The 16,213-nt window shown below is 42.8% G+C and overlaps 1 long non-coding RNA gene across 1 annotated transcript; it reads right to left on the bottom strand.

The window, feature by feature from the left end:
- Positions 1-202: 202 nt before the first annotated feature.
- On the bottom strand, positions 203-14,670 carry LOC115509030. Its single transcript, XR_004343301.1, has 3 exons — positions 14,598-14,670; positions 7,723-7,852; positions 203-265 (listed from the first exon to the last, which is right to left on the bottom strand). It is a non-coding gene; the product is annotated as an uncharacterized LOC115509030 (long non-coding RNA).
- Positions 14,671-16,213: the final 1,543 nt, after the last annotated feature.

Genomic DNA, 16,213 nt, shown 5'->3' on the forward strand with positions numbered 1-16,213 from the left:
GGCACATTACTATTAACTCCAGACTTTATTCACATTTCGTGGGGTTTCCACCAATATCCTTTTCCTGTCCTGGGATATGGTCCAGAGCGCCCCACTGCATCGGCATTAATGGGTTGTAAGGGACAGATGACAGAATCTAGTTTACATTTTTAAAAGATCACTTACCTGACCGTGGATCCATCGGAGAACACGTGGGCAGACTGGGGAAGTGAAGGTTGATGTCGTTAGATGCTCTCCTTGTCATGCAGGACTGCGGTGATGTAGCCTGCATCGGTGGTAGAAAGGCAGAGACAGCTAGAATAGTCATCTTGAGGAGGCAGAGTTGAAAAGGTTTGGTTATAGGTTGGATTACAGAATCGAGGATGATTCTCAGGGGGCTGAATTTGACAACCGGACAGGATTTACAGAAAAGAGCACAGAGGAGCTGGAGGTCTACAGGAGGGGTGGGGAAAGAATAGGGAAGATGGCGAGGTCTACTTTGGACATGGTGAAATAGAGATCACTGTGAAATTTCCAAGCAGAGATGTTTCACTGGCAATGACAGGGACAGATCCCAGCTAGAGACACGGATCTGGGAGGTGACAACTGAAACCGTGGGAGTGAATGAAAGTACTCAAGGATAAAGAACAGAGAAATAGGTGACAGTCCCCATTCGGAGTTCTGTGGAGCACCAACATTCAGGAAAGAGAGGAGCAGGCAAGTGAAGTCTGTTTTAATGTAGTAAAATAAAGAGGGTCTCAGAGTGCAGTTCAGAAAGACTCTCTCCCTTGTGTTCAGGTTTGTTCCACAATGTCCTAATCCATTTCTTTGTCCCACTTAGATTTTTTTGCTACACACAAGGTACCACATTCAACCCTGTGCATTGGAGGAGTTGCTTAGTTATTCTGTAAATGCAAATGAGCTGGCGTCATTTTGCTTTTCTAAGTTGAGTTGAAAAGATGTTGTCATACCCACAGACCTCCTTCACTGCCTTCCTGCAGTTTGTACAAAGTGCTCATCCAGCAGGCATCACAAAATACCTCGACTGTGTGTATGTCTGTCTCCATTGAAATACAAACTCCCTGAGATTGGGAGTCGAGGATCCCACTTGGCCAATCAGGCACCCTCCTGCACAGCCTGCAAGTCTCCACGCAGGCTCCCCTGCCTGAGACCTCCCCTAGCTTCCCCAGACAGAGAAAAGAGCAGATACCAGCCATAAATATGTGGAAGCACAGGAAATTTAGAGAACTGCAGATTTGGATTTAACCAGAACACTAAGTGTGAAGGAAGAGGAGGGGAGTGAGATTAAACAAGCAGGACTGTGCCAGGAAACAAGGAACCTTGCAAGCCAAGCATAAGCCAAACTCAGAAAAGTCTGTCTAGGGACGCAAGAAAGACCAGAAGACATTAAGACTAGGAATATGGGAGCTAATCAGGAAACAGGCATTGCCCGTGTGGCTTGGCTCCCCAGAGGAGGGATGGAGAAGAGTCAGGGATAGGAGAGAGATTTAAGAGGTTGTTAGGACCCACTGATTTGATGCCAGAATTGAAAGGAAGGAAAGTGTCACAACTGTTACCCTCCATGTCTGGTTTTTGCAACTAAATGAATATTTAAGGAAGATACGAGAATATGAGAAAGGGAGCAGGTTCAGCAGGGGAAAATCATGGGCTCAGTTTGCAGAATGCATTATGATGCTAATAGTTCACCCATGTGGAAATGTCCAGTAGGCAGTTGAACAGGTGGTTTTGGAGTTCAAGAAAGGGGGATGAGCTGGTAGATATGACCTGGTCAGATTGCATGGCCAGTTGAAGCAAAGAGAACCAATAGTAGGTCCTGACTAAGAACAAAATCCAAGGGGCAGGCAGAACTAGAGAACATTGCCAGGATGGTCAGGAATGGCCAGAAGAGGAAGGTGAGGGTCGGAGCCTAAGATGAAAGGGAAAGACAGAACGTCAGGGACAGAGAGGCCTTCAGGGTCAAATGCTGTTCCAAGATAAGTTAATGAATCCCCTTTGGATATGGCAACTAAGGAGTCCCCGGTAACTTAACAGAAGACTTTTCAACGGGACAATGCGATGAAAGGCAACTTGCTGAACCTTACGGAGCGAATGGGGGTGAAGAATGAAAATAACACCTACAGTCAGAAAAACAGACCAAGTTCTCTTTCCATGGGCTTGTGCACGTCCTATGTATGATAAATCATCTATGGGAGTACATTTTTTCATTGTCGCCAAAAAAATTATTACCTTAACATACTTTCCTGAAAAATTATATACTTCAAAATCTTCATAAAGAATTAAGCGAGTGTTACTGGAACAGATTTTTGGTCACTCCAGTTACCAAGCATGAAACTTGTTTTGTTTTGTTTTTTTCCTACATCCTAATTTGTAAAATGGGTACAATCCTGGTTTTGTTCTAGTTCCCTAAACTGAAAATGGGCATAATAACATAGTATCTGCTCTCCCCTCCCTATCAGAGTGGTTCTAAAGATCCACTGAGATCCTGAATGTGAAAACAGAAGGCTCACTATAAACTGTATGGCAATGTACAAATGTTAATTACCGTACACAGGACCATGGTTCCAAAACCAATCCCCTGCCAGGCGGGGCAAGCTCACGTTAGTTCATTAACTGGCAGGGCTAAAGGATGTGGAGGCATGGGATGGAGTGGAACATTCCTATCAGGGGCAACATGGGGCTGCAAGAATCCGAGATGCAGGCCAAACAGCCCCTCAAGGAAAGACTTGTAAGACCCCAAAGTCCACGAGGCTCCAGAGGACTTTCCACACCCATAGACCAAGGTCCCTCCGAGCCTCACCCCCGTAACCATTGAACCAACTCTATCTCTAATAAAATATTATCTGAACTGAAAGATTCCTGAGGGCAGAAATCTGGTCAACTTTGCTCACCACTCTACTCCAGCCCCCAACTGGCACGGTGCCTTGCATACAACAGGCACTCCAACCTTTTTGAAATTAGTGGCAGAATCCTTCCACAAATCCTCAAATGTCCTATAATATTTTGGTGCAATGGAGGAAGGGGTAACTCCAGAAGCAGAAGAATCTGCAAATGCATTTTGATGGGCTTCTGTCCACCATTTGGAGCTCTGCCTAATATCTGAAACTTTTAATTAGTGAAGCTTGCCAATTATCCTTAACTCACCTAGTTTTTACCATAGTCTTTCTTCTTTCTGGTACGAATGATTAAGCATCAAAATAATTCAGTTTGGAGAATCTGAAGATCTAAGTCTCTAACTCAATTGTGGGTTACACAGCAAGTGATAGCTCTATTGGGCTAGGATCGAGTACAGTGTAGACTAGAAGAAGGTCAGGTGCTGGATCCCCATGCCCCCCGTGGTTACATCCAAGCGTTACCACTTTCTGAGAGTGTAACTCAGGGAAAGTTATTTTACTGATCAAGCCTGTTTTCCTTGTCATTATAATGACCTAATATCAGTACCTCTTCCATGAAGTTTATGAGGCTTAAGATAATCTATATACAGCATTCAATACAGTAATTGGGGTTCAGAGTAGGGATACAAATGTTTGTCTAGAAACTCAAGAGCTTAGGGAAACTCTTACAAAAATGCTTAGACCATCGGTATTCTTTCATCTATGCTATCAGGCATCACCACTTACTGCTGCCTAGCGAATTAGAGTTAAGGAGTTTTACCCATTTACTGCCCCGTGGGTTTTTAAAGCCAAGCCACACCCGGCCCGTGGTGGGATGTGGTGGGAAGGCAGCACGGTAGCCCTGCAAGAGCCCTGGATTTAGAGCCACAAGACCGGGCTCGGTCACAGATCAAGGCTTTTCACATTTCTGAGCCTCAGGTTTCTCCCCTTTGAAACGTGAAAACTAATGCCTGCCTGCTTGGCCCGCCAACCTCGCAGGGTTATCGCTGAGGCCAGATGGCGTGGGAGCAGGTGTGGGGGTGCCATCACACACCTTTCCACCACTCGGTCAGCTACGGCTGCTGCTGCCCCCGAGTGCTCCCCCTGGAGCCCCGCCGACCGTCCTGCGGCTTCAGGTCTCCGCTTACTTGGCTTCTCAGTTGCTGGCCCGGCGGACCTCCCCTTTCTTCTCAAACCCCTCTCTTTCTCGGCTGCTGGGACACCACCCACCACACCCCCATCCCCTGCTCGATGCCTCTGCCCATTGTCCTTCCATACCTGTCCAAATCCCCTGGCACGCTCACCAATGCTGTTTCTTGCTCTACTTTATCCACAGGCGATCACAACCTCTCTGGCTCTGAATGCTATCTGTCAACAAATAAAATAATCCCGAAGACTCAATAAGCTACCCAGTGCCCTGTAACAGATCCCTTCTGCTAAAACCAGCTAGCACGTGACCTACTGCCCACAGCCAAGAGCCCTGATGAACACTCCATGACTCCACCACTCGGCTCTTTAAAATTTTCACATCTACCATATTTGCACTGCATCAAGAGAATTTAAAACTTCAGAATGATGTGTACAATATAGTCCTTCAACAATTCTACATTACTCTGGGGCGCCTGGCGGGGGGGGCTCAGTCGGTTGACTTCGACTTCAGCTCAGGTCATGATCTCGGGGTCCGTGAGTTCGAGCCCCGCGTCGGGCTCTGTGCTGACAGCTCAGAGCCTGGAGCCTGCTTCGGATTCTGTGTCTCCCTCTCTCTGACCCTCCCCCATTCATGCTCTGTCTCTCTCTGTCTCAAAAATAAATAAATGTTAAAAAAAAAAAAAGTTTTTTGTTTTTTTTTAACGTTTATTTTTTGAGAGAAAGAGACTGAGTGCGAGCAGGGGAGGTGCAGAGAGAGGGAGACACAGAATCCGAAGCAGGCTCCAGGCTCTGAGCTGTCAGCACAGAGCCCGACGCGGGGCTCGAACTCACGGACCGCGAGATCATGACCTGAGCCAAAGTCGGCTGCTTAACCGACTGAGCCACCCAGGCGCCCCCCCCCCCCAAAAATTTTTTTTTTAAAAACCACAATTCTATACATTACTCAGGGCTCATCACGATAAGGGTACTCTTAATCCCCTTCGCCTATTTCACCCATGCGCCCCACCCTTTCAACCTCTCCTCTGGTAACAGTCTGTTCTCTGTATTTAAGAGTCTGGTTTTTTGTCTCTTCTTTGCTTGTTTTGTTTCTTAAATTCCACATGTGAGTGAAATCATATGGTTCTTGCCTTTTTCTGACTGGCTTATTTCACATAACATCATACCCTCTAGATCCGTCCCTGTTGTTGCGAATGGCAAGATTTCATTCTTTTTTATGCCTTCATTTTGTATATATGCCACATCTTTTTTATCCGCTCATCTGTTGATGGACACTTAGGACGCTTCCATAATTTGGCTATTATACCTAATGCTGCAATCAACACAGGGGTGCATGTATCTTTTCAAATTAGTGTTTTTGTATACTTTGGATAAACACTCAGTAATGGAATTACCGTATCATGGGGTAATCCTAGTTTTAATTTTTTGAGGACCCTCCATAGTGTTTTCCACTGAGGCTACCTATATACTTTTCGGAAAACTTTTATCTAGTCATACCCAGTACGCTATTTAGTATGGTGCCTTAAAGAACGGTGCGTTAGCTCACTCTTTGATTTTGTAGAATCTTATGTCCAGCTTTACATGTGACATGGAAATCGTCTATAATTGTCTTTGCCTAAACAGTCCTTATTCAGTTTGTCTCGTAAGTAGAGTGACACTGCATTCTCTATTCTTCTTGTCTCTGGAAGCATCTGAATAGGATTGGTAGTTAGGGTTGGTTTCGACTACAAGTAGTGGAGGACCCAAATTACAATAGATTAAACAAGGTAGAAGCTTATTTCTTGCTCATTTAAAACTCCAGGGGGGTGGGGGGAAGCTATGGGTCTAATATGGTAGTTTCATACTCACTGGGGTCCCGGGTTCCTTCTGTCTGGCTGTTCCAGTGGGGGATCTCCCAGTGCTTCCTTCACAAACCACTGCCTCCTCCTACAGGCTTCATTAAACTCTGCACAGGCCTGGCTTCCAAAGGACGGCCCTCCCCCAATATCCGTCTCTGCTGCTGGGATCACCCAACCTGGCTTGGGTCCCCTGCACGTCTAAGCCTTCCTGGAGTCCCATTTGGCTCACAGTAATGCATGTACGTCTTCCACTCATTGATAGCAGCTCAGTCAGTCCCCCACCACAGTCCTCTCCTTTTGCCTTTAGCATGAAAATAATTTTAAGTCCCCAGACTCTAGGGGACACACATAAAGCTCTCAGAGGGGTTCTGCGAACCAATCCCCACCCCACCCCACCCCCGCCCCACAAAGCTTAGGCTTTCCTTCACCAAAGAACATTCTTACAGTACTCAAAAACTCTCTAAAAAGAAATCTATTAAGCGTCTTGCTCAATCCTCTATATCCCCCCCCATATTTAACCCCCAAGGTGGGCGGTAAACTAAGGGTCACAAAAAAATGTCATACTCTTAGCATTCTCTGCACCTTCGGGCTATTAGCTATTGTGCTCAGTCTTTGGGGCCTTGTTTGAAGCTTGGTGACAAGAAAAGTCTCATTTAAAATCCTTAACACACATATATGTATGTGTATATATATATATATATATATATATATTTTTATGTTTTTATTTTTTTTGAGAGGGAGAGAGAGAGACAGACAGAGTGTGAGTGGGGGAGGGGTAGAGAGAGAGGGAGACAGAATCTGAAGTAGGCTCCAGGCTCTGAGCTGTCAGCGCAGAGCATGACGTGGGGCTTGAACTCACAGACTGCGAGATCATGACCTGAGCCGAAGGGACGCCCAACGGACTGAGCCACCCAGGCACCCCTGTAACATATATTTTTTAAATAAAGATGTATTATTCTGGCAATCAGGAAGAAAAAAAGTAGGTTCTGAAAATAAATATTTAGGCAGTTTACAATAGACTATCTAGCTGTAGGAAATGAACAGAAGTGCAGACTCACCTGATAGATTATTATCTATTGGCCAAGGCTATCAGATCATTCCATTTGTTCCAGAAAACCAAACGGAAAAATAATACAACACCTATCAACAGTGGATTTCTTAAATGACTCATGGTATTGCCACATAATAGATACCAAACATTAAAAGGAATATGTTTCTATATTAACTTGGAAATGGTTCACAGTATGCCGACTTTGAAATAGTTCTCAATATTGAGTAATGAAAGAAAATACAGGTTACGACCCTATAACTATTGTTTAAAAGTCTACCCAGTGTGTCTGGCTCATGCAGCACGAAGGAGTAGGCTAACACCGTCATCCTCGACTCCTCCATTTTTCTTGCCCATTACCAGGAGAATAGCAGTGAAGCCTGTTGGCTTTACACACCCATAAACACCTCAGAACTCAGCCTTTTCTGCCCTTGCCTGCCCCCCACCAAGCTCCCAGAAGTCGATCCCAACACAGCAAACAGAGGGATCCTGTGAAAATACAAGTGACATCTGGTCCCCACACTGCCTAGAACCTTCCATTGCTTCCTCATATCACTCATAATAAAATCCAGCCTTCACAGTGGCACACGAGGCTTCCGTACGTGACTTACCTGAATTCCTGTCAGTGCTCTGATCACCTCTCCGGCTACTAACGCCTACACTCAACTGCATTTCAGACTCCAACACGCTGGGCACACTCCTGCCTTGGAGAGTCTTGGCAGTGGCTCTTCCTTCTGCCCCAATTATCCACCTGGTTCCCTCCCTTTCCACCTTCAGGTCAGTGGATCAAAGGGGTTGGGCACACACCACCATGCCTCACCTGGAATGGCCTGGAACTCATGGTGAGAAGGATTAGCAGGAACAGGGTCACCTTCTTCAAGTACTCAGTAGACAGCCATCTTGAGCAGAGGTCTAGATGAACACTCCAAAGAGGCTGAGCGGCAAGACACCTTTTAAAAAAAAATTTTTTTTTTTTTAACGTTTATTTCTTTTTGTGACAGAGAGAGACAGAGCATGAGTGGGGGAGGGGCAGAGAAAGGGAGGGAGACACAGAATCGGAAACGGGCTCCAGGCTCCGAGCCGTCAGCCCAGAGCCCGACGCAGGGCTCGAACCCACGGACCGACCGCGAGATCGTGACCTGAGCCGAAGTCGGCCGCTTAACCGACTGAGCCACCCAGGCGCCCCACAAGACACCTTTTAATAGGGAAAAGGTGAGAGCGGCCTTGCAGGAGAGGAATGAAATTTTTAGATTCAAGGTCCAGCTTGCCCAAATCTTGGACTTCTTGTAGGCCCCTGGTCCCATGAGAAATTGAGTCATGGCAAAGTCCCTCCCACTGCAGGAGAGAGAAGGAACCCAGGAGCCATCAACCCGACAGTCCTGCTTTTCACTCCACTGGACGGAGTTTAACTCTTTAAACTTAACTTTAAACTTTTTATTTTGAAATAATTAAAAGTTAAGAAGAAAGTATAAAGAGTCCAAAGTATCATTCGCTCTTCTTCCCCAATGGTGACATCTTATAGAACTGTAGTACATTACCAAAACCAGGAAACTGACCAGTTAAAAGACTACAGACCCTATTCAGTTTCCACAAGTGTCTAAGCCTACATTCATAGTCACATATGCATGGATGTGAATGTTGTTGTATGCAATTTTACCCCATGTACAGATTTGGGTAACCACCACCACAATCAGGATACAATCTATTACCACAAACTTCTTCCCATGGTCTCTTTGTACCCATGCCCACCCCTACCCCACTCCCCATCCACGTCCCCTGCAAATATCCAGATCTATAATTTTTGAGAATGTTATATAAATGGTATCAAACAGTATGTAACTTTTTTTGACATTGGCTGTTTCCACTCAGCACAACTTTCTGGAGATACATCTAAGTAGCTGCATGTATCAAGAGTCAGTTCCGTTTTGAGGTTCCTCAAAAAATTAAAAATGGAACCACCCTGTGACCCAGCAATTTCACTACTAGGTATTTATCCAAGGGATACAGGTATGCTGTTTTGAAGGGGCACGTGCACCCCCATGTTTATAGCAGCACTATCGACAATAGCCAAAGTATGGAAAGAGCCCAAATGCCCATTGATGGATGAATGGATAAAGAAGATGTGGTGTGTGTGTGTGTATATGTACACATATACATATACATATGTGTGTATACACACATATACATATACATATGTGTGTATACACACATACATATGCATATGTGTGTATACACACACATATATACACATGTGTGTATATATACACACATATACATATACACGTGTGTATATATACACACATACATATACACATGTGTGTATATATACACATATACATATACACGTGTGTATATATACACACATATACATATACACGTGTGTATATATACACATATATACATATACATATATGTGTGTATATACACACATATATACATATACATATATGTGTATATATACACACATATATACACATACATGTATATACACATATATACACATACATGTATATACACACATATATGCATGTATATACACATATATGCATATACATGTATGTGTATGTACATATATGTATACATATATACATGTATGTGTGTACATATACATACACATATGTATACATACACATATATACATATACACATGTATACATATACATATATGTGTGTATATATATATACATATATATCGCTAATACTCCCATCATTCATATATATACATATACATATATCTGTATACATACATATGTATGTATATATGTATATGTACATATATGAATGATGGGAGTATTAGCGATCAAAAGGACTGAAATCTTGTCATCTGCAACAACGTGGATGGAACCAGAGTGTATTACACTAAGACAAATTAGTCAAAGACAAATATCATATGACTTCACTCACATGTGGAATTTAAGATACAAAACAGATGAACATAAGGGAAGGGAAGCAAAAATAACATAAAAACAGGGAGGGGGACAAAACGTAAGAGACTCTTATTTTTTTTCTTTTTCTAAATATAATCTATTGTCAAGATAGCTAGGCTACAGTGTATACAGTGTGCTTTTGGTTTTGGGAGTAGATTCCCAAAAAAGAGACTCTTAAATATGGAGAACAAACTGAGGGTTGCTGGAGGGGTTGTGGGTGGGGGGGATGGGCTAAATGGGCAAGGGGCATTAAGAAAGACCCTTGTTGGAATGAGCACTGGGTGTTATATGTAGGGGATGAATCACTGGATTCTACTCCTGAAATCATTATCGCACTACATGCTTGGATGTGAATTTTAAAAAATAAAATTAAAAAAAAGAGTTGGTTCCATTTTTATTGCTGAGACGTATTCCATGGTATGGCATTCCCATGGTTTTACCATTCACCCAAATGAAGGACATCTGGATTGTTTCCAGTTTGGGGCTATTATGAACAAAGCCATATGAACACTCATGTACAGGTTTGTGTGTGAATGCATGTTTTCACTTCTCCGAGATAAATGCCCAGGAGTGCAACCGCCGGCTCATGTTTGCATGTTTAGCTTTTTAAGGAACCACAGAACTGTTTTCCAGAGAAGCTGAACCGTTTTACATTCTATTACCGCCAAACGTTTTCTTGTGGCCTTTGTAAATCTCTCTCCCATCTCCCTCCCTATCCACCTCTACCTCTGTCCCCGTAGAGTATGTTGCATTTCCTAGAGTTTTAGATAAATGAAATCATATATGGTATGTATCCTTTTTGGTCTGGCTTCTTTCCCTCAGCATCGTTATTCTCAGATTCATCCAAGTTGTAGCATGTCTATAGGTCAATTCATTCTATTGTTAAGCAGTAGTCTATAGTAAGGATAGGCCACAGGCTGTTTATACATTTACCTACTGATGGACAGTTGGGTTGTTCGTTCGTTCGTTCGTTCGTTCCTTCCTTCCTTCCCTCCTTCCTTCCCTCCCTCCTTCCTTCCCTCCCTCCCTCCTTCCCTCCCTCCCTCCTTCCCTCCCTCCCTCCTTCCCTCCTTCCTTCCTTCCTTCCTTCCTTCCTTCTTTTGGCTATTACCAATAAAGCTGTTATAAACATGCAAAAAAAAAGAAAAAAAAGTGATTCCATTTCTCCACATTCTGACCAGCATTTGGTGTTACCATTATTTTCTATTTTAAGCATTCTGGCAAGCACCTGTTGGTATCTCATTGTGGTTCTAATTTGCATTTCGCTCATGGTTAATGATGCTGAACATCTTTTCGTGTGCTCATCTGTCATCTGTAACTCCAGTTGAGTGAAACATCCATTCACATCTCTTGCTCATTTTATAATTGTCTTTGTTTACTGGTGAATTTTGAGAGTCTCTTATATATTGTAGGTGTAAAACCTTTGTCAGGTATGTGGTTTGCAAATATTTTCCCCTAGTCTATAGTTTGTCTTCAGCTCCTCCTAACAGGATCTTTTCCAGAACAAAAGCGTTTTTTGGGGGTTTTTTTAGTTCTGATGAAGTCCAATTTAGCAATTTTTTATTTTATAGATCATGCTTTAAGCCATGTCTGAGAATCCTTCACCTACCCCTACATCACAGAGGTTCTATCTTTTATTCTAAAAGTGTATCGTTTTACATTTAAAATCCGTGATCCATTTTGAATTAATTATAGTGCCATGGTTAAGGAAGAGTTTACTTTGTTCCTTTGCACAAAGGAACTCTCCAGAATAAGGGTAAAAGGAGGTCCCAGGTGGATAGCCGTGCGCCAGTCACGGAGGATAAACAGCCCAGACTGGAACTGTGTGATGAAAGAGACAGCCACACTGGGGACTGCCACCACCCAGCCCTCTGCTGCAGCACCTTGTCCAACAGGAAAGGGGGAGGCTCAAATCTAGGAAATGCAGAATCCGACTCAAGGCATTCCCAGGAAGAAGCTATGCAGCAGGCCAGAGAGAGAGAGAGAGCAGTCCATAAGGAAGGAGAAGGAAGTGTCTGGGAGGAATACTTGGGGGAATGGAGCACATATATATTGGTTTGACTGAACTTGTAGAAAAGTGTACCAAGAAGCTATTGGAAGGTGTAAGAAAGAACTCGAAAGGGGACCAGTTGAAAGAGGGGAAGAGGGTCATTAGTAACTTCAGGAAAAGAAAAAAGAAAGCAAATATAGTGATCTGCACCCTATAATGCTCAGTCTGAACAATATTTATACAGGCACAATATAAACATGGAGCAGTCAACTGAACAAAGGCTGTAATATGACTCTAGCGGGAAAACTGGAGGGGGAAGCAGAAGGCAAGGTATAGGAGAACCAAATCCTCAAAGACCGGAGTAGGTAATTAAAAGAGAACGTCTAATATTGATAAATCAGAGGCAAGTCTAATACACATTTCTAACCTACGTGTGCATACATTGCTCTCATAAAATAAAAACTAACTTTTGAAAACAAGGAGTGCCACGTTGTCTGACACGGCAGAGACGTGATGCTCTCGTTCCTTCCCTCCTTTGGGCACCATTCGCTGATGCAGGTTATGTATTAAGATTCCAGGAACTAATGGGGCAGCACATGGGAAACCTATTCCTTGGCTTGCGCCCTAGCCACAGTCTGCTAGTGACCTTACCTCCAAGGATTTTGTCTTATGATTTGTTAATCCTTTTCTGGTAACATTGCTTCCAAGCTCAACTGAGTACACTTCCTCCTTAACTCCAGGTAATGCAATTTCAGTGCAGACTGGATAAAGAGCGTTCTTGAATCGCATGCAAAAAAACTTCTGCTTGATTTGATTTCATCATTAAGTGTGTTCCTGAAGAAAAGTCAGATTCATAGCAAATTGTTGTGTATTAAATACTCTCCAGTAAATTTTAACTTTATGTTCTTGCAGGGAAAAAACTGGCCCCAACCAACAATAATGACAGTGCTCTCTTAAGACTATCATTATTTTCAAAAAGCCCTTGGAAGTGATTGACTTGTACAGTTTGTTCGCATAATTTTCCCACACAGCCAATGAAAGAAATTAGTCAAGGAGAAACTAACATTTACTGAGTGCCTATTATGTGTCAGGCACTGTGCTAGGGACTTTGACAAATGTATTGTCTACTTTAATCTTGGCGACCTCCCAGAGAAGTGGTATTATCCCCACTTTACATTTAAGGAAACCAGAGCCTAAAGATATTAAGTAATTTTCCCAAAGCCACACAGTTGTAATTCAAACCAACCATCAAGTCTTTTCACAAGAAATGTATGTAATTACAATTCCCAGCATTAATTTGAGCTTTGAGTGCTCTGTGATTCCATAGGGTTTTAATATTTAAACAGCCACATATGATTTAGCATTGTTCCAAGGAGGAAACTGAGAAGACACTGACCTCATCAGAATTTTTAAAGTATGACGATCTCTTTTGATATAACGGTTGTGAAACCAACAAATGTTTATTGATCTAATGATTAATTAAAAGGCAATATGAGATTCAAATAGCTACATGAGAAGAACACTGTATTAGGGACAGAGTAACTAAAACTAAATCTAAATAACTCCACCTCTTAAAAGTCTTGTGACCTTGAGCAAATTGCTTCAGCTTTCTATGATAAAACTGTCAGACTTACAGTAGCTATCTCTCTCAGGGTTCTTCTACCATTAAAAAAAGTGAAAAGAATACGATTCACTTTTGGATAAGCTCACAGTAAAGTGAAAAGCACATAGTAAGAATTTTAAATTTGCTATTGTTATAAAAGGTTTATAGCTGCAGCTGAAGCAATTTCTCCCACTATGTAAATGAAATTACATCAAATAGATAAACCTAAATGTTCATTAAGAATGTATAGGGTGGGGCGCCTGAGTGGCTCAGTTGGTTGAGCGTCCAACTTCGGCTCAAGTCACGATCTCGCAGTCTGTGAGCTCGAGCCCCGCTTCAGGCTCTGTGCTGACAGCTCAGAGCCTGGAGCCTGCTTCTGATTCTGCGTCTCCCTCTCTCTCTCTGCCCCTCCCCTGCTCATGCTCTGTCAAAAATAAATAAACATTAAAAAAAAAAAAAAAAGAATGTAGAGTGTGAGGGGCGCCCAGGTGGCCCAGTGGGTTAAGCGTCTGACTTGGGCTCAGGTCATGATCTCATCGTTTGTGAGTTTGAGCCCCATGCAGGGCTCCCGTGCTGGTGGCCTGAAGCCTGCTTCAGATTCTGTGTCTCCCTCTCCCTCTGCCCCTCCCCTGCTCTGTCTCTCTCTCTCTCTCTCTCTCAAAAATAAACATTAATTTAAAAAAAAAAAAAAAAAAAAAGAATGTACAGTGTGAGATTTACCTGTGGTTACACACGAGCAGAGTTGACTCCCAAAACTTTGGTGACCTCCCCTGACAGACTAACACCGATAAAAGCAGCTATTTCTTGGAGATTTCTAACTATGTAAGTTTGACACTGGCCTTGATGCAGGTAGGGAAACCAAAAGATTCACTTCCTGCATTATATTACCCTCCCATTAGATATCCGCCTTCTACCTCTACATACGTGACATAACAAACGGACACACTGACAAACACAAAAGAGAAAATATAACCTGGTAAACGGAGCATAACCAAACGCACCCCTTGAAACGAGAAATTAACAACTGCAGATAGGAGGCCGCCTTTTAAAGGAGCTGGTTTACCCCAGCTCTGACCCGGAACCAGGTGGCCAGCCAGAGAACATTACCTTGGATGGGAACACGTGACTTTTCATTTCCATCGACGATGTCCTAACAAACAATAAAGTTGAATTACCTTTGTTTCCGGAGTCAGGACGTGCCGTGGATACTGGTTTCGAGATGCCGTGTCCTCTGGATCACTCACTTATTCCCTAAATACAATATTGAATAAAATCTCAGCAGCCATCCTCTGCCATTACGTTATTCCGCCCCCTCCACGTCTCCCCGCCTAATGTATCTCCTTCGTAGGGCTGAGACAGGATAGCATTCCTTCCAGTTTCGTAACAACAAACACAAAAACCTATCAGATAATTTGGTCCACTTACTGTTCCTGCATCTCAGAATTAAAATCTGGCTATTATTACATGTAATGACAGACTGAAATTTTAGGTCATTGCCATTTTCATCACATTTCTTTTTATAAGCCAGTCATATTATAACTAACAAAGCATTTATACTTCTGCATCGGATGGTCATTTATTCAAGAATACTGAAGAACTGTTATCTCCAGGTAGCATGCCATGTCCTAAGGATTCATTAATGACATGTCTTAGCACTCATGGAGAGCCACACCCCGGAGTGATTAGTTAGGTCCCTGGACTCTCAAGTCAATTTCCCTGGGGTCAAATGCTAGCTCTTATACCAACCAGCTGGGTGACCTTGGACAAGTAACCTAAGTTCTTAGTGTCTCAGTTACCTTAATAATAACATAACAGTGCCCATTTCACAGGGCTTTTAGGATTAAATAAGTTAATATTTATAAAGCAGAACTGTACCTCATACATAGGAAGTGTTATGATCATTATAGAAAACATCATTCAATAAAACGGAATTCACTTTCTAGTGAGGGAGTCAGTCAATAAACAAATAAACAAAATTATAGCTAATCGTGGGACAAACACCAAACAATTTACACTCTTAATTAAAACACACCCATTCCTATCACTGGCAGGCTAGGTTAGTTGGATGAACTCCCCTGATGAAAACAATTGGGAATCAACACAATTTCAGTTTCTGAGAGCCTCCTGGAACCAATGGAGGGATTATAAAGCATCGGGCTCACCGGAAGAAGAGGGATCCTTCCTGGTTCACCCAAAGAGCCATACCCTCAGGCCTCGGACTGCTTAGAAGTAAGTTGTACCCCACCCCCCTTCCCACCCTCCACAGGTCTGCAAGGACAATTAAGTTGCTTTAGAACAGAAATGGTCTGGAGTTTAGGAGAATAATGAGTGGATTTGTTCCCGGAGGGTGCGGCCATGGGCGGTGCTCACATACATCTCGTTTTCATTGTCCCACATTCCTCAAGCCATGAATGTAGTGTATATCAAGTGATCATGTGTGGTAGTGCCCCTAAACTCTTGAAAATCCTTTCTAGAGTAAGTTAACTTTGCTTTAGGCCTTAAATCTTCATACAGTTGGTTTTTTTGTTTGTTTGTTTGTTTGTTTGTTTTTAAAGAAAAGGAGTAAAATACAATGACATCCAAGAATATGAAGAAACACATCGACAGTAGGGGCAGGAAGTTAGGAAGAGTCAGCTGGTCTTGCTTGAACTTCAGAGAGAGGCTGCACTGTACAAATCAGCCTTGCTCAGGTCAAGTGTAAAACCAAAATGATTAGCAGTATTTTGTCACTTGCAATTTGTGTACTTGTATACACACATTCCTGTTAACCTGATGTGGGTTCCGGATGTGA

This window comes from Lynx canadensis, chromosome A2 (assembly GCF_007474595.2).
Source record: "Lynx canadensis isolate LIC74 chromosome A2, mLynCan4.pri.v2, whole genome shotgun sequence".
NCBI classification, from domain to species: domain Eukaryota; kingdom Metazoa; phylum Chordata; class Mammalia; order Carnivora; family Felidae; genus Lynx; species Lynx canadensis.